The sequence below is a fragment of the Oreochromis niloticus genome, linkage group LG19, assembly GCF_001858045.2.
Source record: "Oreochromis niloticus isolate F11D_XX linkage group LG19, O_niloticus_UMD_NMBU, whole genome shotgun sequence".
Classification (NCBI taxonomy): Eukaryota; Metazoa; Chordata; class Actinopteri; order Cichliformes; family Cichlidae; genus Oreochromis; species Oreochromis niloticus.
In genome coordinates, this window is record NC_031983.2 from 10,056,438 (window position 1) to 10,078,167 (window position 21,730).

The window sequence follows — 21,730 nt, forward strand, 5'->3', positions numbered from 1 at the left end:
GGTAAACCTGTTTCTCCATCACCTGTTCAGCTCTGATGATTCAGTAAGGACATCTCCTGGTTTCATCTTCATGCTTCCCTTTCACCAGATGTACAAACCATCATGACCAGCAGCTTTACAGCTGTGGCTCCAGCAAACATCATCTGATACTAGAAAGTAATATTAAATAAATTCTAACAACAGCTGATCAAGCTTAAACGTGCTGCTGTTGTTTAGCGCGACATCCGCTGGTTTCCTCTTTCTGGCGCAAATAAACAAACACAAGAGAGAAGCCGATCAGCTGATCATTGATCGTTTCATGATTGAAGTAGCAACAGGAGAGGGAGGGGGAGAGAACGAGAGAAGAAGAGGCAGCTGACAGCGTAACGACAGAATAAATCCAGCGTTGTGTCTTTTTTTCATTTTAGCTAAAGTACGGGACAAACTGTGTTCCTTTTCATAACTTCTTACCTGAAGTTCAGTTCACCTGATACTCGGCCGCCTCGGGTCTCTCCTCCTCCTGCCTCCCTTTTCTCTCATCCACCTGCTGGCCTCCACCAGTTGCTAATTTTACTGAATCTGAGGAAGCGCCGCCATAGCCACCACGACACAACTGAGTTATTTTTACACACCGACCAGCATCTGGACAAACCACCACCTTTCATTGTTTATACCGTTACAAAGGGAAGAAAAAGTCACCGGGCCACCGAGCAAATGCCCGATGGCCTGTCCAGCATTGGTCGTGCCATCAGTTAACGCGTGCCGAGGGTTGCCGACCCCTGTTCTATAAAGTGGTTTTAATAAAAAAAAAAAAAAAAAGAGGCAAAAATTAGTTTGTTTCTGTATTTAATTTTTAGAACAGTGGTACTCAGTCAGTACATATTCAGTAAATGCAAATTATTTACATGTCAGTGCACTTCAGGCATAAATCTAGACCCCTAGATAAAACATTATGGCATTATAGCAGTGACAACGCCTCCTCAGTAGCAGATGGGATTTTTCTTTTTTGAGGACGGCTTCTTTTACCTTTCAATACGGATGGTCTGTTTATGTTTTGATCAAGAGCCTTTTTTTGGGCAGCTGAAGAGGAGAAGTCCATCTTATGGCATCTTGGTCATATTACCAGGCAAAACCAAAGTATGCAGGTTCATCTGTAACAGTCCTTGTGCCACGGATCCGCACTGTTGCATCTACATTAAACAGAAGAGCAGCGACATGGGTGCAGGTCTCCGAGACTCCGGCCATACAGGTGCAGTGGGCGGCTTCAACCTTCCCTGTGATGCTCACAGTGACCCAGGGCTGCAATGCTGGTTCATTCAGTCTTTGAGAGTGCAGTACCTGAAACACACACAGACAAAGTTCATTTAAAGACAAGAACTATGAGCCAATGCCGACATAAATGTGTTTTATCTACTTTATCATAAATGTAACAAAGTGTTTAGAAAGTTAGCACATACATGTAATTTTTCATTTGTTTATGTATCCATCTATAGAACGCTGCATGTTATATTCTAAATCTGCCTGTTCTCTCTCAGAAACCTGCCTGCAGAAAATGAACCTAAAGTATGTAATGCAAGGATGTAATCACTTTAGAGATGGAGAAAGCATAAAGTGACAATAATGAATCACTTAATATGATAAGGAGATCTGCAGGTCATTAATCAATGTATAAAACTAAAGATGTATTTTTAGTGAAACAAGATACAAATATTGAAGCAAGATGTATAATTAGAATTATTTATAATAAATATGAATAAATCATTGCAATTTCTTTAACCATAAAGAATAACGAAATCCTTCAGGACAATGTCACATCAATGCACTGAACTCACTGTTATCCCTCTAACAGCCTCCACATGTTCTCACTGTAATTTCCCCCTCATGAATGAATTTATGCTGCACTAATCTGAATGTTCGGGAAAAATCAAACGCATTTTACTCGAGCTGACTTACCTTTGTTTGAATGACGACTTGTACGCGCTGATTCCACATATAAGGTACGAAAATATGTCAGGCTACTCAATAGCGGTAGGTCTTCAGGGTTTCTACTCCACAGACGTATTTCATACGGGTCCACATTTCCAATGCAGCTATTTTCTGCAAGTACCACCGCTTCGCCTCTGAACGAAATCAGTCTCTGTACAGTGAAAAGTCCATTCTCTTTTGAGCTGCTTTTAAGCATCCTGTAATCGTCGTTCCAACACAGTCTGTTTGTTTTGATTCGTAGACCCCGAAAATGGTGCCGCGCTCCCACAATGCATGGCGGCGTGACGTCAACTCAAAGCCCTATAAATAGAGTGTACCCCTTTGGCCTCTCCCCTTTTCTACATTTCCCCTGTGGGAGAGGTTGGTGTCATTTCTTTCCAACACCTTAAAACACACATATAATTCATATTTAGCCACCCTGATGTTTCTGATTGTGATTTTAGTTCAATTATTGTTATTATTAAGCCTGTTTTTTGTTAGATGTTATAAGTGTGTAGTATGTGTGTATCATAAATGTGTTTTAGGCGCCATAAATGCTAGCATGAATATATACTCCTTGCTAGCTTGGAAGTTGTGGTGGGTTGAGCTAACCCTCTTCCCCACTGTTTGTATTTGGTCGTAGGAGCTGGAGTGGGCAAATTATTTACTTGGAGGCCTTTCTTTCTTTTACCTTTCTTATCAGACAGAACGCATATAGTCATGCCGCTCGGGAGAACCGTCTTAGTCGGGCTGGCTGTCGGGGCCACGGCCGGCTTGTGCTTGGTTGCCTTCTTCGTTTACAGGCAGATCAGCAGGAGGTGGTCCCAGAGCCTTGTGCTGGAGACACGGCCAGCGGCCCGGGCGGATGGAGGAGTGCTGCTGCGTGGCATCTCTACGTTTGGAGGTAGCCAAGGAAGGCCTACAGGTCATTGAACATATCATTCAGGATGTCAAGTGAGTTGAACTATGGTGAGCTACATAGAATCTGTCCTGCAGTACTGTGCAGAGGTTTTGTGTCACCCCTCAGTTCTTTACTGGATCATAGTCAGTATTTGGTGTGAGCACCTTTATTCTTCAGCCGAGGCAGCTTTCTGTCATCTCTTTAAGTAGTCTTCAGGAACAGCTCTCCTAGCTTCTTGAAGGACAAAGCTCTTCTTTGTGTGGACGACTCCACACTGCTTCAATAATACTGAGGTAGGGCTCTGGGGAGGCCCATCCATGACTGATAGTTCTCCACTGCATGTTTTTGTATCCAAGTATGCTTTTACTGCATTGTCAGTGTGTTTCCAAGCAGACACTTTCAGATGACACTGGATCAAGAATCCAAATCCTCCATCTACTAACTGTTTAGTGTCTTTCACGCTGTGTTATCTTTGATATTTTTCATAGATTTGAGTAAAGTAATGGAACAAATAATGTGTTCCATTACATCCATGACAGAACGCAAGTCATGCCGCTTGGGAGAACCGTCGGGCTGGCTGTCGGGGCCACGGCCGGCTTGTGCTTGGTTGCCTTTACAGTTTACAGGCTCTGGGACAGCAGGAGGAAGTCCCAGAGCGTTGTGCTGGAGACACGGCCAGTGGCCCAGGCGAATGGAGGAGCGCTGCTAGGGGACACGCTGGATGCCCAGGGTAGGCTGGCACTGACCTCAGCTGCCCAGGAGAACCATGAGCTACATGGTTGCCCAGGATTCAATTTAACATGAACGTCACTGAATGTTTAGTATCACGTCTTTCTTATAGCGGTGATGGCCAGACTAGTGTTGTTCCAGAAAGGGACGTCTCCATTTTTCAGGATGCTCTATGTGTAGGACCTTTGCTTAGATTGTAAGGAGACTGCAGTCAACAGGTTTTCTCAAGGGGCTATAATATATAATTTCATATAAAAAATATAAATTATATATCATAGCCCCTGGCCATATATATGTATATATATATATATATATATATATGTTGATATGTTGGATAGATTGTAAGAACTCATTTACAATAGTTTTTGGGCAAACACTGTTGGATATACTGACCAGAGTCTGACTTGAGACTGGCTTTTATTTCCATTTATTCAAGTGTAAAACAAAGCATAGCACGTTTCCTTTTCATACTGGCATTTTAAAAATAAGATTTACATCATTGTTATAAACTGATTAATAAGTTAACTGTTCCTGTATATTAAGTTGTAATGCCTTTTGTGCTGACTAAAATCTCCCAGTGGAGGTATTCCAGATAGACCAGGCCACAAGTATCATTGTCACTGCAACCTGGAGGCAGGTTGGAGACATGGGTACAGTACTTATTAAATTGAAACAAGTAACTTGTCCCCGGTTCCGGGGACTCGGGGTCCGTGAACAGTGTGGACCTTTATTATTATTATTATTAGTATTAGTATTGTATTGTATCCCAGGTCCTCCAAGGTATGGAGGCCTGTCTCCCCCACCACTTCCCCTACCAGTGGCAGACGCCCTCAGACATCGGTGCGTTGATGGTTCTTTGTGTCCGGGGATGGGCGTCCAGGTACACACTGGCTCACTCCTTGGTGGCTGCTTATGGGGGCCTGGAGCCTGGGGCTCGCTCGGGCCACTTCGGGGGTGGGGTGCCCTCGGCCTCTCGGCCTGGGGCTCGGTCACTCTGGCACAGCTGGCTGCCGTCGGAGCTCACGGGCACGTCACTGCAACCCCCCCGGCTTCTGCTCCGCGGCTGCTGAGTGACCCCTCATCTGGGACTCTCCTCAGCTCTTTCTGGGATAGTGGCGCCTCTGTTGGTCTTCCTTGGTTTCTTGTGTTCTGGGGGCCTCTGGATGTCTGGAGTCTTGATCTCCTCCATACCTGCTTCATGTCCTGGAGGACGGGGCTGTGGCCCCCCACACCCTCTAGCAGATCATTACATGAAGGAACCTTTTAAAAACAAGCGCGTTCATGCTCACAGGTGTACACACGGGTGCTCACACACACAAACCACACCCTTTTTGGCTCCTACCTCAAAGCACACTGTGCGCTGTCGATCTTACGTGCTGCACAATGTTTAATATTTAGTATTTACTGTTATATTCCCATATATCATCGTGACGTTGTTTATTCTATTGCTCTCGTTTTCTTCTGCTTGTTTTCTTTTTTCATTCTCAACAGGTGAAATTAAAAAAGTATCTACTGTTATCTACTGTTAGCTAGCTTATTGTGATGGTGTTGTCTTTATTATGTTGCTCTTTGTTGTTTATTTTCTCTTCTGGTCTTTTATCTCCATACAGGTGATCCAGGTGTTTTGTTTGTTTTTCTTTTTTTTTTATTCCCCCCTTTCTCACCATCTCTTCTCCCCTCTATTTTTCTTTCTCTCCCTCTCTTTCTTTCATTCTTTCTCCCTATCCTATCCCCCAGTCATGTCTGTCCCGTCTTTAAAAAACAAAAATAAAATAAATACATAATTAGTTCAATCAAATGGACCAATATGGCAAGGCCATGATGATCCACTTGGTAAAGTAAATCCGCTTGGCATCTTTCTTGGCCTTCAGACAACAATTCTGATGGCTAAAGATCCAAACGGGACAGGAAAAAAAAAAAAAAGTATTGTATTGGATGTATGTTTGCTGCACTGCGCTCTTGTGTTCCATGCTGGTGTGTGTACATGTGGGTGTGTCTGCGGGTGAGGATGGAGGACAGCTACCTGCAGGCCTGATGGGTGTGGCCCTGTCAGCTGCTGGTCACGCCTAAGTTCCCACACACCTGCTTCTGATCAGGCTCGTCGGGGGAGCTATTTAACAGAGCGATGGAGCTTCCTCTGGCGCAGGATTGTTGGGTTAGACTCCACGTTAGTGTTATTAGTACCAAGTCCAGTGAGTGCATGCCCGCGGTAGTCGAATGTCCTGACAAGTTGCTCCTTTGTTATTTTTCTCCAGGAAGGAGCAGGGAAGACAAGAGCAGCGAGCACGGGGTGCGGGGACACACAGGAGCGGAAGAGCACGGAGCACAAACTTGTGGGTGAAGACACGACACGGAAGTCAAGGTGAAAACACGGGGTTTATTCTGTGAACTATTTACACCACTGTAAATAAACGCATTGCCTTCTTCACAAAGTCCTGCATCTTGGGTCCTCATTCCCCTCATCCCCACGGTCTGCCACACAGACCGTGACATAACTCCTGTTTCTGTCTTCAGAGATGGAGGCCCAGCAGCAGGCTCTGGCAGCAGTGGAGGCTGTGGTTCAGGGACTTTCCCCAGAGCAGCAACTGGAGCTCAGAAACCAGCTGGACCAAGTGCTATGCTGCGTGGCGTCTTTACGTTCAGAGGTAGCTGAGCTCAAGGAAGGCCTACAGGTCATTGCCCGGCAGATCATTCAGGATGTCAAGTGAGTTGAACTATGGTGAGCTACATAGAATCTGTCCTGCAGTACTGTGCAGAGGTTTTGTGTCACCCCTCAGTTCTTTACTGGATCATAGTCAGTATTTGGTGTGAGCACCTTTATTCTTCAGCCGAGGCAGCTTTCTGTCATCTCTTTAAGTAGTCTTCAGGAACAGCTCTCCTAGCTTCTTGAAGGACAAAGCTCTTCTTTGTGTGGACGACTCCACACTGCTTCAATAATACTGAGGTAGGGCTCTGGGGAGGCCCATCCATGACTGATAGTTCTCCACTGCATGTTTTTGTATCCAAGTATGCTTTTACTGCATTGTCAGTGTGTTTCCAAGCAGACACTTTCAGATGACACTGGATCAAGAATCCAAATCCTCCATCTACTAACTGTTTAGTGTCTTTCACGCTGTGTTATCTTTGATATTTTTCATAGATTTGAGTAAAGTAATGGAACAAATAATGTGTTTTTGTTTTTTGCATCAAACTTGGTTCTTTGCTAAGTCATCTGTACATGTGAGACAACACTGGTTCAACCCTCAAGTTAGGTTTTTTTATGCTTTAATGATTCATATTTCAGAGTACAGAAGCTTAACAAATGAATAAACAGGATCTGGAAAGCTGGAGAACAAGACGTCTTTAAAAAAGACAAAGTCTGGAAGTCAAATGTATTGAAATGAGGACCGGCTCAAAACCTTTGCACAGTAATGTATCAGTTTGGAATAAAAAAATCCTCAAAACAAAGATTAATAATTTGGAATGTAGTTGAGATCATGTGGTAGTAATGAGTATTAAGGTAAAGGCTCATTATTTTTATTTATGCGCGTGTTAATGGATTTTCACCAGGGAGCCATAGCCTGGTTACAGACATGCCTGTAGACATCTGAAGGTGTAAGAAGGATCTTAAAGGGGAAAAGAAATTAAGCCTTTGACCGCAATTGTTAGGTAACTGTTTTTCTTATTTGCTTTTTTCTCTTTTCCTCGTGATTTTTAGGCCTTTGACTGTGGATAATGTACCCGTGGATCCACAACCTCGCTCCTCAGACCCAAGGGAATAGCTGTCTTATAGCGGGATTAACAGCGCAGTTGGAATCCTTTCACTTTAATAAATGTGTCTGTGACTCAAATACTGGTGATATTTTATGACTTCATAACAGTGACAGAGTGGAACATCTGAACAAGTACAGATAAACAGGACTGGGCCATAAAATTCATATTTGATCACTGGTTATATACTTTATCAGCCATGTAATTAAGGAAAGTCACTGATAACAGTAATTTGGAATAAACGCATGGGATGATCCATGACTTGGAGCACATTATAGCAATAGTAGTGGGTTGAATGACTTGAAAAAACAAGGAAAAAAAAAAACTGCATATGACACTTGTCTTTGTAGTGCTGAGTACTTTATTACTCTTATGATCTACAGTTGTTTGCAATTGTGAAGTTTGATTTAGCTTACAGATTTGTCTTCTAGGATACAGGCTCCAAGCGGAGCTGGAAGTTGAACAACTTTAACGTTAAAATCACTGGCTAATGTTTTTCTTATGACGGGTTACAGGCTTGGAGTACAGCTGCTCCGAGGGACAAGCCCTGGGAATCTTCAAGAGAGAATGTGCAACTTTCTTCTGTATGTCTAATTGTGTGAAGCTGACACATGGCAAGGACCATGTGGCAATACAGGGTTTTCTGGGGAGGTGTCATTGTTTAAATTACAGGTGGAATGAGGTGAAGCGATGGAAGGAACAAGAGTACTGGTGGACTGTCCTGTTTGGACACAAAGCATACCTGTCACTCCCAGAAGGTTGGGGAGGATTGTGTGCCTTGGTAAAACTGAGTGATCACATGGAAATCAACAGATATGCACTCCTGAGGCATACAAGTCTTACCAAGGTCCTCGGAACGGCCTTGGCAGAGGAATAGAAGACGATATGTACGATGGTGTTGCAAAACAGACTGACGCTGGACCTGATAACAGCATCCCAAGGTGGGGTGTATAAGCTAATTGGTGAGACGTGTTGCACATTTATCCCCGATGGATATTCCACAGGCGGCGACATCTATAAGGCCCTGCAGAATCTAACAGCACTCCAGAAGTATGTGACCAATCACACGCCAGGAGCCTCAACACAGGATTGGCTCACATGGCTGACTTCTGGACCCTGGTGGCATATGCTACTGAAGATCTTGACCCCAGTATTTGTTGTTTTACTCTCTATGTTTGTTGCGGTGACCTGTATTCTCCCTTGCATTAAGAGCATGATACAAAGGATGGTGACTAATACCTTTATCTACTACGCATTAGCCCAGGAAGACCCAGAGAAGGGCATGAAAGATTGTGTTCAAATGAAGTAAGTTGATAGTTGATAACACAAGCTTTTAAAATGTCAAACAGGAGGAAATAATGTTAGGTTTAATGTATGTGTTGTAGGTTGCCATTTAAGAAGCTAGAATGCTTCTGTTTGCGCTCTATGTAACCTACGCATATGAGTACGTGCACGACCTCGATAAGGGGAACAAACAGCCTTGAGAAGAACAGATTCTACCGACAATATCCAGGGAGAGCTGCACTCCCATCATATAACCACACACATTGTATAACCATGCTTGCACAGCACAATCACACTTTGTAACCAGTTATAGTAATTTCTCATAGGTAATACAACAACAAGCTTTGTGAATATTCATGTGTGTAACCAATAAAAACAACCTGCAGGGGGAAAGGAAGTTGAAGTGGGTTGGAGACAACTGCTTCCCTCTTGCAAGTGAAAACTTGAGCTCTGTGTGACCTCGTTCCTGAGTGCGTTTCTGTTTATCCAGCAGTATCAGGGGTAAAACTCTGACAAGTAGTGTGTCACACAAACAGCAAATATTGTCAAAAAAAGTAAGAAAACATGGGGGTGCTTTGAAAAGTCCACAATACCTGAAATTTTTAATAGTCTGCAGCTGAAAGTAGCCGTTTAAACAGTTTAAATCTTAATGTTAGTGTTGGAGCTATTTGTTCTTTATTTTTATTATTTTGAAATTTGTTAAAGTTTGTTGTTGGTTTCCCAAACTGGATAAATAAACGCGACTTTCAAGTTTGGACAGTCGACTTCTTTTGCCTGCGTACAAGATCTTATCTCAGTGCAGCAGTAGCTTGTGGATTTTTAATTGTTGGACGTTTGGTTGGTCAAACTAACGGAATCACCACTACATAAAGTAAAAACTCTTGCCCGTGGACCAGAAGGAATAATCCTTCATTAATGGATATGTTGGATATATAGATTTCATGGATCACCATCGAACAAAAGTTATTAGATCGTCTTTGGAGTAATCCAGACGGACTTGCTGCTTGAGGCTTGGATCAACACGTCACTCATTCATCAACACTGGTGAGTGATAATATTGTTTAGGCCGTAAAGGAAAACGGTGAAGCTATTGGAGTTTAAAGGCATTATTTCAGTACAAGGACTGATGAACTGAGTTTTGATTTTATTTTATTTTATTTAACCTTTATTTAACCAGGAATGTCCCATTGAGATTAAAAACCTCTTTTTCAAGGGAGTCCTGGCCAAGAGGCAGCAAATTTCCAAACAAATACATACAAACAAACAAGATTAAAAATTACACAAAACAATTACACATTATTGAGGCAGTCTGTAGGGCTTTGAGTTTAGTTTTAAAAACATTTAAAGACAACAGTTCAGTCAGTTTCCAGTCTTTCTGTAACAGGTTCCACGAAAAAGGCGCAGAGTGGACAAAGGCTTTCTTACCCAACTCTGTGCGGACAAGGGGAACAGACAGCAGCAGCTGATCATTTGAACGCAAGGAGTAAGAACCACTATTTTTCCTTGTGACCAAAGTACAAATATAAGGAGGCAGCAATCCAAGCATAGCTTTGTAAATAAAAGTGTACCAATGCCCCTGTCTTCTAATGGCCAAAGAAGGCCAATTTACTCTTAAGTACAAGTCACAATGATGGGTCAAATATCTACAATTGGTGATAAACCTCAAGGAAGCATGATACACCGTGTCCAACATTAGAAGGCATGAAGAAGAAGCGTTCATATACAGAATGTCACCATAATCTAACACAGATAAAAAGGTTGCAGTGACAAGACGTTTTTTTACTGCAAAAGAAAAACACTGTTTATTACGGAAAAAGAAACGAAGTTTCAGCCTCAGTTTCTTTACAAGTCTCTCTATATGTGGTTTAAAGGTAAAGGAGTCATCTATCCAGACACCAAGGTATTTATATTCAGGTTATATTGATGTGCTAAACTGGTGCGTAATTGGATCGCTAATTGAAACATGCCCACGCCTGTCGTGGAAATGTTTGTTCACTGGAATCAGCAGGTAAATAGATGACATGTTTGTGCTTTATGCTGTGGATTGGCAGTGTGCTGTGCATCTTTGGAATGTTTGAAATAATTCAAAAGAGCGATAAAAAATGTCGAATAAGCGTAAACAAAAGGATGACACTCCGATGCAATCGGAGAAAAGAAGCATCAAGTTCACACCAAAAGGTTTAGATAAGTATATAAAACATGTCCAGAAAAGCGGAGTTCAAAATGTAAGCAAGCCTCTAAGTCAGTGGGGAAAAAAATCTCCTCCTTGGATGAAATAAATCCTGAAGACATCTCTAATATCTCAGGCGTAAAGCTGCGTTCAAAAACATTTTCAAAGCCAAAAGCCAAAGCCATCTTCTTTGCGTATTAAAGCTGCGGCTGACAAGGCAGCGCTCATGGAGCGACTCGCTGCATTAAAGAAAAAAACATTTTATTGAAGCGCAAGAGGAAAAACTGAAAAAAGGAGAAATTATCCTTGGAAACGGAGTTGGCAGCAACAAATGCAAAGCTTTGTGTCTTAAAGAAAAAAACTCGGTTCGGCCCCCGGTGAACGTTCTGATGGAATGAACTCTTATTTTGAAAGAGGGCACGTACAAGAAGGGTCTAGGTTAAACCCTTGTGCTGATACATTTGTTCCAATAGAGAGAGATTACTCTGGTATAAATGCTGCATCTGAATCACAGGTCCGTATACCTAAACAAAGTCAAAAACAACATCAGGTGGATGAGATGATGGTAAAAGTTGATGCTTCAGCTCAAGTGACGCAGCAAACACAGCCTCAATCTACTGAGAACCATACTAATGAGATTGTTATTATTATGTAAAAACACAATGACATCACTACTTTACTTGTAAAACAAAACTTATCTTCTGTCCTCCCAGCCAGAAACATCCCTGTGTTTGATGGAGACCCTTTACAGTATAGATCATTTATAAATGCCTTTGAAAATGGAGTGGAAGCTAAAAGTTATAACTGGAGCGACTGCATTTTTTTTAGAGCAGTTCACTGGGGGGCAGCCTAAAGACTTGGTGCATAGTTGTCAGCATTTACCTCCTGAGGAGGGCTATTCCAGGGCCAAACATCTTCTTGAAGAACATTTTGGGAATTAAAATTAAATTGCCTCTGCAGATATGGAGAAGATTATGAGTCGGGCACCTATTAAAAGCGAAGATGTGAAAGGTCTTCAGTCATTCTCTCTTTTTCGACAAGGATTTTGAAATCTAACACAGCAAATTGTTTATATGAAGGAGTTGGATTTGCCCTCAAACATGAGAATGATTGTTATGAAACTTCCATACAAATTGAGGGAAAAATGGAGACGAGCTAAAATGCATTGGGATAAGTTGACTTTTATCAAGGAACGGTTGTTTCCTTGTGTTTTGGTTGTTTTAAAGTTGGTCACACAAGCAAAGACTGTAGGAGTCGTTTGGATTGTGACGTGTGTCACCAAAAGCACCCAGGGGTCCTTCATATAGAGCAAAAAGATCCAGGTGCATCCTTAGAACAAAATCAACAGATGAGAAACTCTGATGTCAACTTCTCAACTGCAACCACTCAGACATGTGGGTATATTTGGCCCGGTCAAGAGGTTGATGCAGTTTTTCTATTGTTGCAGTTCAAGTTAAGAGCCAAAAGAGCAGTAGAATTGTGCCAACCAATGCATTTCTGGATCCTGGAAGTTCAGGTACATTCTGTACAGAAACCCTCGCAAAAAGACTGAATCTAAATGGTAAAAAGACCAATATCCTTCTGAGAACAATGAGTCTAAGTAGGATTGTTAGTGCACTGTCTGTCTGGTTTGGAAGCAAAGGATTTCATGGCGTTGCCAGATGTTTTGACTCAAAAAACCATGCCAGTTTCTGCGGTGAATATTCCCACGCAAGGGGATATTGATCAGTGGCCTCACCTCTTAAACTTCACAACATTGATGCAGATGCGGAGCTACTGATAGGCACTGATGCTTCCAACGCTTTAGAGTCATGGAAGGTGATACAGTGTGGAAGGTGGACCTTATGCTGTAAAAACCAAAGTTGGCAAAGTTGTTGTGGATCTGTTACCCCTCAGAGCTGCCCAAGCATATGCTGCTCCTAGATGTAAAGACCATATGGAACTCTCTGTATTTGATGAAGGAGAGATTCTGCGAGCAGTTTCCTGCCATCCAGGCTGCAGCCATCGATCCACGGATAAGAAAGTCCATGAAAAAGGAAAGGTGAGTAGTATTGAAACATAATGATAATATGGTTGAAAATGGACTCAGGTTTTAATTTTGTTTGTTTTATGCAACAAATCTGTTGTATTTTTATTTTGTTGATGTTGCAGACTGGCTAAAATGGGCAATGATGACTTAAGAAAAGCAGAGGAGTTTGTGGTGCTCATGCGGAAGCACTACACCTCCACACCAGCAGCGACAAAAGTCCGACCTGTGGTGAGATTCTGCTCATCCTGCAAAAGCTACTGCAACACTACACCGTGCAAGAAGATGACTCTGTCTTCACAAGGAGCATAAAGGAGAACATTTGGAAAGATCTTTCCAAATGATACCAGGTACAATTGATGACTTATTTATCATAAATAAAATGACAGTTATAAATACTTAAGGATAGTCCTGATGTCACATTTTCCTCCCTTTTAAAATTTTAAGGATGCTGATATCCAGAGATTCCTGGAGGAGGCCACCATCTTGGACCCCCGATTTAAATCCAAAGTGAATAAGGATGAAGTCTGGGACAGGATCAGGGAAGCAGCAAAGACAGAGGCAGGACCAGATGAGGTATTTCAATATGACAGTGTCTTACTTTGTAGCCTATTTCCATTGTGAGAGTGAGACCTTTAGTTTGATTCGTTTGTGTATTTGTCACTTTCTACTCAAGCACCAGGAGCAAGGAGACACACAGGGAAAGTTGTTCAAAGATGAAGATGAGGATGAAAAAGACTATGCAAGTTTAGTTCATCGTGAAGATAATTTAGATGTCATGGATTGTTCATTTTCTGCTTAACATTTTTATTATGTCCATTTAATTTCAGTAAAGCAGAAAAAACAACTGCCTTGGAGGAACTCTTTGAAAAGGAGGACAACGGGCTGCAGTCATTCCATCAACGGCAGCCCGTTCTTTCCCTGGCCCAGAGAGTGGATCAGGAGATCCAGCTGTATAGAAGCCTAACCCCCATCCCCTGCAAGGATAACGCCACCCTATGGTGGTGGAGCAAGAGAGAGACTCTGCCCCTGCTGTCAGCACTGGCTGAAAGCTTTCTGTGTGTGCAGGCATCCTCCACCCCGTCTGAGAGGTGGTTCTCCACAGCTGGAGAGACCATAAGTCCAGAAAGATCACGTATCCTTCCTGAAAAAGCAGATATGCTTATATTTCTGCAAAAGAATTTGTAATTCTCCATAGTTGATGGATGCAGAATTGCACAGTGCCATTGGACTTGAGTTGATTGTATTTTTGCTGGCTGATGTAGTTTTATTTTTGAGTGCTCAGCTCATATATACTTTTAAAAAGGAGAGTGTAAATGTTACTGGGCATTCTTGTGTAATTGCCACAGAATAATTTATGTTATACTTTGTTATTGCTACAGAAGAATATTTGTTTTATTATTATTTTACATTTACATTTTTTTTTCTGGGGACCTGTGGCATCCCATCGAGGAGCCGTAGGCTGTGGATCTCTTAAGATCTCACTGTTGGGTTTGTAAGGTCATGCTAGTCCTAAATTTTGTTCAAAGATAAGATATAAAACAAAGTTCTAAGCTAATCGACCTGTATGTTCTCCTTTTTAAAAAATAAGAATCGATGAGAGAATCGATAAAGAATCGAATTGTTAAACAGAATCTAAAATGGAATCAGAATCGTAGAGGCATGAGAGCTGGGGATTTCCTCAAATGTAGGAGGTGGATAAATGGGCAAGACTTTCTCAACCCGTCAGAGGAGGAGTGGCCTAAACTGGATGTGGATTGCAGTGTAATTTCTGCAGATGACCCAGAGGTCAAAAAGGACCTGACAGTGAATGTCATTGTGAAGGAATCACAAAATCCTACAAACTAAACACTTCTTGTCTTGGGCAAAACTCAAAATCTGGTTTTTAGCCTGGTTTTTAAAGCTGAAAGAGACCTTAGTGTTGCTAGGGCAGAAAGAGGAAAGAGTTGGTTGCTGCAGATCTGAATAAGAATGATCGGGAAAGTCAGAAGCAAGAAGTGTAGGCAAGAATGGAAAGATTTAAGACCACTTTGAAGAAAGGAAATCTGACTCCAGAAGATTTAGCAAAGGCAGAATGTGTCAACATTGATTTTACTCCATAGCCATCAAAAGTTGGGACATGCAGGAAGAGCGCACATGCTGTCGAAACTAAGACAAAAATACTGGATAGTAAATGCAAATTCTGCTGCCAGGAAAATCATCTCTCGTTGTATCATGTGTAGATGCAACAGAGGAAAGTTTGTTGAACAAAAGATGGCAGATCTGCCGAAGAGAGAGTCGTGCCAAACACAGCTCCATTCACAAATGTTGGAGTGGACTATTTTAGACCTATAAGTGTTAAAAGAGGACAAAGTCTCCTTAAAAGGGATTTTCTTTTTACTTGTTTGACCAATCGTGCAGTACATCTGGAGATTGCACATACACTTAATACAGACTCCTGTATTAATGCTGTGCGGAGGTTCATCTGTAGACGAGGCCCAGTTGGTGCAAATCAAGAGTTTGACTGAGCTGAGCCATGCTAAAATTCAAAATGCTTTTGTTCAGGATGGTGTCAAATGGAACTTTAACGTCCCAGCAGCCTCTCACCAAGGTGGTGTGTGGGAGCGTCTCATTCGTTACATAAAGAGTATTTTAGCCTCAGTTCTCAAAGAACAAGTTTTGGATGATGAAGGACTCCAAATAGTCTTCTGTGAAGTTGAAGCTCTATTGAACGACAGACCCATTACCAGTTTCAGATGACTCAAATGATCTTGAAGCACTGAAAGAATAACAGGAACAAACACCAAAAGTCATAGCACCCAAAAAATCCCACAAAGAATTCAGAATAATAAAGAGGAATTGAGCAACAGCAGCATTCACACAATAATAATAGAATGAACTGAACACAAAAATATATTGATGAACAGACGTTTGTTAGAAAAAAACCAAAAAAAATAAACTTTGTAATTTTTTGTTGCACATCTTTAGTCCTTTATTTATCCAGGTAAAAATCTCATTTCCAAGAGAGACCTGGCATCATGGCAACAAAAGTCACATCTCCTTCTTACCTTCAGAAGACTTTCATTAGCTGCACAGATCAAATTTGAAAATTACAATTTCCAGCTCTGGGTGAATATTCATGAAAGATATGAACCCTTTGCAAATGCTGCTTTAATATACCTGTTCCATGTAGTACGCTGCGCACACACGCAGTGAGACAGCGTGAAGGTGAGACCCGCCCCCCGGGAGTGAGGTGGCTTACGTGTAATGTCTGCTCAGTTACACAGTAAAACAAAGCTTGCTAGTGATCACGAATCCAGAGTCATTACTGAACGTCAAACATTTTTGTTTGTTTTTTTTCATGGAGAAATCAAGACAATGTAGTAGTAATAATAATAATAATAGCTCATCACCCTCTTTTTAAATCATCAACGAAAAGCTTATCTTCAGTCACCTCACCAGGAATCTACTGATCTCTGCGATGTCTGATCAACATGTGATCTACATTGGTGACTTCGGAGTGCATGGACAATTTAAATATGTGCATGGATACGCGTGTCTGTGGCCAAAGTGACCATGGTTTAACCTGTAGTGTTTCAATAACTGAGATCTTGTAGTCTCTTGTGCTGCAGACTCTTTACACTTCCATATTCATGTTACTGAATGTCACAGCCCGGTGGACCAGCATGAAGATGATCAGCAGCGTCATTGTTTTTCTCTCTCTCGCTCTCTGTCTCACCAGGACGGAAGTCATGGTGGTTCCTGCCCTTGACCCACACACCTATGGAGAGTGAACACCTGTGCCTCATTATCCCTGCCACTACTTAAGTTGAGGAAAAGAAGCTACTCATCACTGGATCCTTGTATGACTCGCACCAGTGTAGCCCCGGCTCTAAGATTAGTTCATAGCTCTTGTTGATTCTGTGCTTTCGTATTAACTTGTATATAGCTGTAGTGCTACTTTTACTCGGATTACAAAGGTCTATAGGGTAGTGCTTCTCCCACTGGCAGTTCATCATGTTGGTTTCATGATGCAGCCTCCTGCAGCGGTGGTGAACAACTTCCCCGCAGCTCTCCTCCCAGCTGGCCAGCTACCTGACACTGGTCAGCAGCCGTCGGCTAACTAGGGTTTTTCAAACTTTGGCTTGCCTAAAAGCGAGTCCTATTCAAGGCAGAAACTGTCTCACGACCAGAGGAGGGCAGTAACGGATTACAAGTAACGTGTGAAATCTTATGTCAGTCTGATCAGAATAAATGCATTTTTCAGAGATAAAACTTTGAAATTAGTCAGTCTGAGTGGAACACAACATGAGGGTTAAAAAGAGAGTGGGCAGCAGTTTTCTGGGTGAACAATACCTTGTTGATGTCAGAGGTCAGAGGAGAATGGCCGGAATACTTCGAGCTGATAAGGCAACAACAGTAACTCAGTAAACCAATCATTACAAATAACGTATGCAGCAGTTCATCTCTGCAAACAAAACACATCTGAGCTTGAAGCTGATTGGCTACAGCAGCAGAAAACCACACTGGTTGCCGCTAATGTCAGCTAAGCAGAGTAGCATGGAAATCAAATGGGGTGGCAAAATCAAAGCCATTATTTTACACATATGTAGGTGTTACATTCTGTAATATGCATTATATATTTATATATATTTACATATATATATATAAACTGCAACTTTCTTATTTTCTTTAACCCACATACTTAAACATCTATGTTACATAAAACATGTGAATTTTGATTTTATCTACTGTATAGCCTATATAATAAGTATTTAGTCCAATAAGTATAAAATCCAGAAAGCTACAAAACATGATTTGGTTCATTTACAAACACAATTCTAACCTCAGTTTCACACTCTGTTTTTATTAGAAATAATGCAATTCTTACGTGCTTAAATTTATACAAAATGCCAGAAATCTGCACTGTCATGAACACTTTTTTCACTAATATCTAAAAAACTATTAAAGATAAAAGGTGAGTGGATGGAATGACCGCTATATTAAATAGTTTAAAGGTAATGTTCAAAAAGTGCATGTCAGCTGAGAGTGTAATGAAAGAAACAAAACCTTAAATAAACACTGCATTCTTGATGGATGACTGACTTAGTACGAGCAATCATTGCCAGTACGATTGCTTATTAATGTTAATGTGTTGTATCATCTGTTAAAAGTTTCCTATTCATTTTCAGTTATAGGGTTATACAATTATAGGGTCTCGTCTCGACTTTGTCTCTCTTTGCAAATAAACAAGTTTACCTCAAGGTGAAGTGGAGAAAGTGAAACTTTTAATACTAATAGTAATCATCATCAGTCTTAGGACCATTATTATTACTATTATTGTTGTTGTAGTTACCATTTGATCATTGATTACATTTCCAAAACACCATGTGCCAAACGATTCTTAGAATTACAATTAAATTTTAAAAAGTTCTGGAAATGGCCTTAAGGCTCTTGTGTTTCCTGGGTGGCACACGTCTGCAACATTGTGTTGAAGTCTTGTGGTGTAACACGGGACCAGCACTTTATCCTCTGAAGAACAGTGTTCACAAGTTTGCCCAACTGGTCGATATGTGTGTGGCTTTTTTGGAATTGAAGACGGCATTTAACCCCATCTCTTGGGGTTGTTTTGTAGTATGAGGCATCATGTCTGTTGTTACAAACTGGGCATTAGTACAGTTGCAGTGACAGCTTGGTTCACATTGTTGGAATGATTCTGTTCATAGTTGTTGAACAGAACTTCTACGTACATACAGTGGTGTGAAAAAGTGTTTCAGATCATTAAACAAATTTAAATATTAGACAAAGATAACAAAAAGTAAACAAAAAATGCAGTTTCTCAATCAAAGTGTTTATTATTTATGTTAAGGTGCTTGGTGAGAACGGGGCCCAAATGCAGGACATTCCCATCCTGCAGGACTGTGCTCGTGGTCCAGGTGTGACAGGCAAACAACTCCAACACTCGACATTTACAAATACTTTGCTCCATGACACACTCCTCTCCAAGTTCCTAACAAGACAAGGTACAGAGATCAGATTGGTGAACTCAGAAACACACGCACAGACTATTTCCACTTAGAGACTTCACTTACTCGGTAACTCAACGATCCAGTGTTGACTGAAGCTCAGTTATGTAGTGGCCAATCTAGACGGAAGACAGGTGTGGCGGCTTCAACACGGGAAACACCTTCCGGCCTGATGACACCCATAAACTGGCACGCTGGAATACACACACACATACACACACACACACACTTAAAGGAGGAAGCAGGGGACTGGGAGGGGAGCCAAAACAAAACACACAGAAAAACATACATACAGGCAGGTCGACTGATGGAGACTGCCAGACCATCACAATTTAGCAGGGAAAATCCAAACCTACATCATATATAGAGAAAATACGGTAAAATTAGAGAGAGGGACTGAGAGAGAGAGAGAGAGAGAGAGAGTGAGAGAGAGAGAGAGAGAGAGAGAGAGAGAGAGAGAGAAATAAACCCCTTTTGCAGCACTTATGTCACAGTAAGACAGATATAAAAGCTACTAGACCAGTTCTAGGTTTGCAGCTAAGAAGGTCACACTTAACCTTCCTTAGTTCAAGATAGTTTTAGTTAACACAACTTTGTTCCAAATTACAAACCTAGGTTATTCTTTAAGCTTTACTTCTTGATTTAGGAATCAGATTTAATCTAAAACCTTCAGTTTCAGATTCTACTTATTTAAGAGAATCTAAAAGTCTAAGACCGATCTGTTCTGTGCAGGGCTGATAAAGCCAACGTAGTGATATGAGCTCTTTAAATTGTGCCCACTAATAATCCCTCTGAGAAGTTTGTGTCTTTCCTTGCATGAGAAATGAACGCTTATCAAAACATAATTTGGTGCATTGACCCTTTAACACAGAGTTCCTATAGAGAAATCTGGTTTGGCTCAAAACAAGAAAATAACATCAGCATATAACATAACTCAATAGTCAGGGAGGATAAATCACAGGTTCTGACTCCAGCTTGTCGGTCAGGTGAACAACCTGTTACCTGACTCGGCTCTCCTCCACACAGTCCTCGTTCATAAATATAAAAATTCCATTTCTCCTCGTTATGGTTGTTTCTGCTTTCAGATCGAAAATACAGATGAAGAGAAATGATGGAACTATCTGATCCAGTTGTGGCCCGTGGTCATTTGGGAACAATACATGTTGACAGGAAAAAAAGCAACCATAAAGTCTGTGTATTCATGACTGTAATGGCTATCAAAGAATATTTGGCATGACGTCTTCATTCAGAATTAATTCAAGTAGTATTTCCTCCCTGTCTATTAGTGCCCTCACGTTGCAGGCACTGGTGCAGCTGAAGCCAATACTCAACCAAGTACGAGAGGGACTAAAGCTCGGTTTAGATTAGGTGTGGGCACACCCTCACCAGACGTCACAACAGCTCTTACATTTGAACGATGTAAGTAAAGTTGTAAAAGAGGCTCACACTTGTTCTAAACATTTTTTTAAGTTATGGTATCTTATCTCCAAGCTCCTGGAGAGAACCCAGACAGCCACCAGGACTCTCCTGCTCTGAGGTGACTGCTGTTCACGGTGCACTGAAGACTCTCAGCTGTCTTTGGATGCTCCTGTTTCTTTCTCCGTATGCAGTTACTGCTCCTCTCTTTGCAAAGACAAAGACCAAATAACACGAGAGAAGAGTGAATCACTTTAGAACAAGACAAACACTCCTGGTTACTCTGAGGAAATGTCATTACATGATGAATATATTTACCATGTTAGTCAGGGAAACTCGTTTGTGGTGTGTCTCTTTTTGTTTCTCCTTTTCACCAGATTCTTAAAAACAAAAGGCAGAAAAGCAACAATAAAAATTAAAACCTCAAGAAGTTTTCTAACATTTTGGGACATCATTTCAGAGAAAACCTTGAACATTACTTATTACTTACCACTGTGTTGGTTCTTGCTGATGTCTGAGATGCAGCAGAGGATAATGTACACTTGGCACTGTCTGTATGGATCCTTAGTTCGTCTTGCACAGATTTACACTTGGCTCTACAATAGATGTTCCTCGTTCAACATCCAGTCCACAGCCCTGCCATATGTCCAACACAGTTCACAGAAGCAGTGCCAAAGTCTTAAAACTATTAAAGAGTCTTCAGAAAATAAGTTCTCTGAGAAAGGCTTCACAGTCTGAAGTGTTTCTTTGGTGGAGTGGGGCTCCTGCTGCTGCTCTCTTCCTCTGTAGCCTTTCTCTTCATGCTCTGTGCAAACCTCTTTAGAAACTGGCAGAGCACAGACATGATAACTCTGCCCCCTCAGCTGGAGTCCGTGATTCTCCCGCTGTTTGTCATCTCAGTGTTTTTTGTGTCATAAACAGCAGAGATGACTCTGGTGACGATGAGGATGTTGACATCCAGGGTGCAGACACAGTTCCTCTGGGCTGCCTTCAGCACATAAATATCCACCTTCTCTGGAAGTACTGGAGTCAGGATCTGAGAATGTAAGTGGGACCCTGCAGGCAGCACCATCATACCAGCTGGTGAGTCTGTAGAAGGAGATGGAGTGGTGTTCTCCCTCTGACTCTGCAGCACGGGGTTTAAAAGGTGTCGTCAGCTGCTCTGAGTGAAACTGTTCCCTGACTGCGACTGGAGGAAAATCCTTGCACCCCGTAACCAGGTCATGGTAAAGGGAGAGGAGCAGATTGTTCATAGAGTCCAAATGGCGGCTGTTTAATGGATGGTTCCTCATATTTGTTGATGACTATTTGACAAACACTGACTGGACTCACCAGCTCAGCTACGAGAAAGCAGAACGGTCATCTATGTTAATCATAACATAATCAGACAAATTATGGGCAGGCCGCGGCGTAGACAACGCACTTTGGGAGCGGGAGACCCGGGTTGAAATCTAGCCAGTGGCAGTATCTAATATCTTTCGCTATTCACTTTTTAATTACAAATT

At 41.7% G+C, this 21,730-nt stretch overlaps 1 long non-coding RNA gene across 1 annotated transcript; it reads right to left on the reverse strand.

The window, feature by feature from the left end:
* Positions 1 to 18,898: 18,898 nt before the first annotated feature.
* LOC109195920 (uncharacterized) lies at positions 18,899 to 21,633 on the reverse strand. Its single transcript, XR_002057361.2, has 4 exons — positions 20,716 to 21,633; positions 20,544 to 20,605; positions 19,103 to 20,432; positions 18,899 to 19,003 (listed from the first exon to the last, which is right to left on the reverse strand). It is a non-coding gene; the product is annotated as an uncharacterized LOC109195920 (long non-coding RNA).
* Between the last annotated feature and the right edge of the window lie 97 nt (positions 21,634 to 21,730).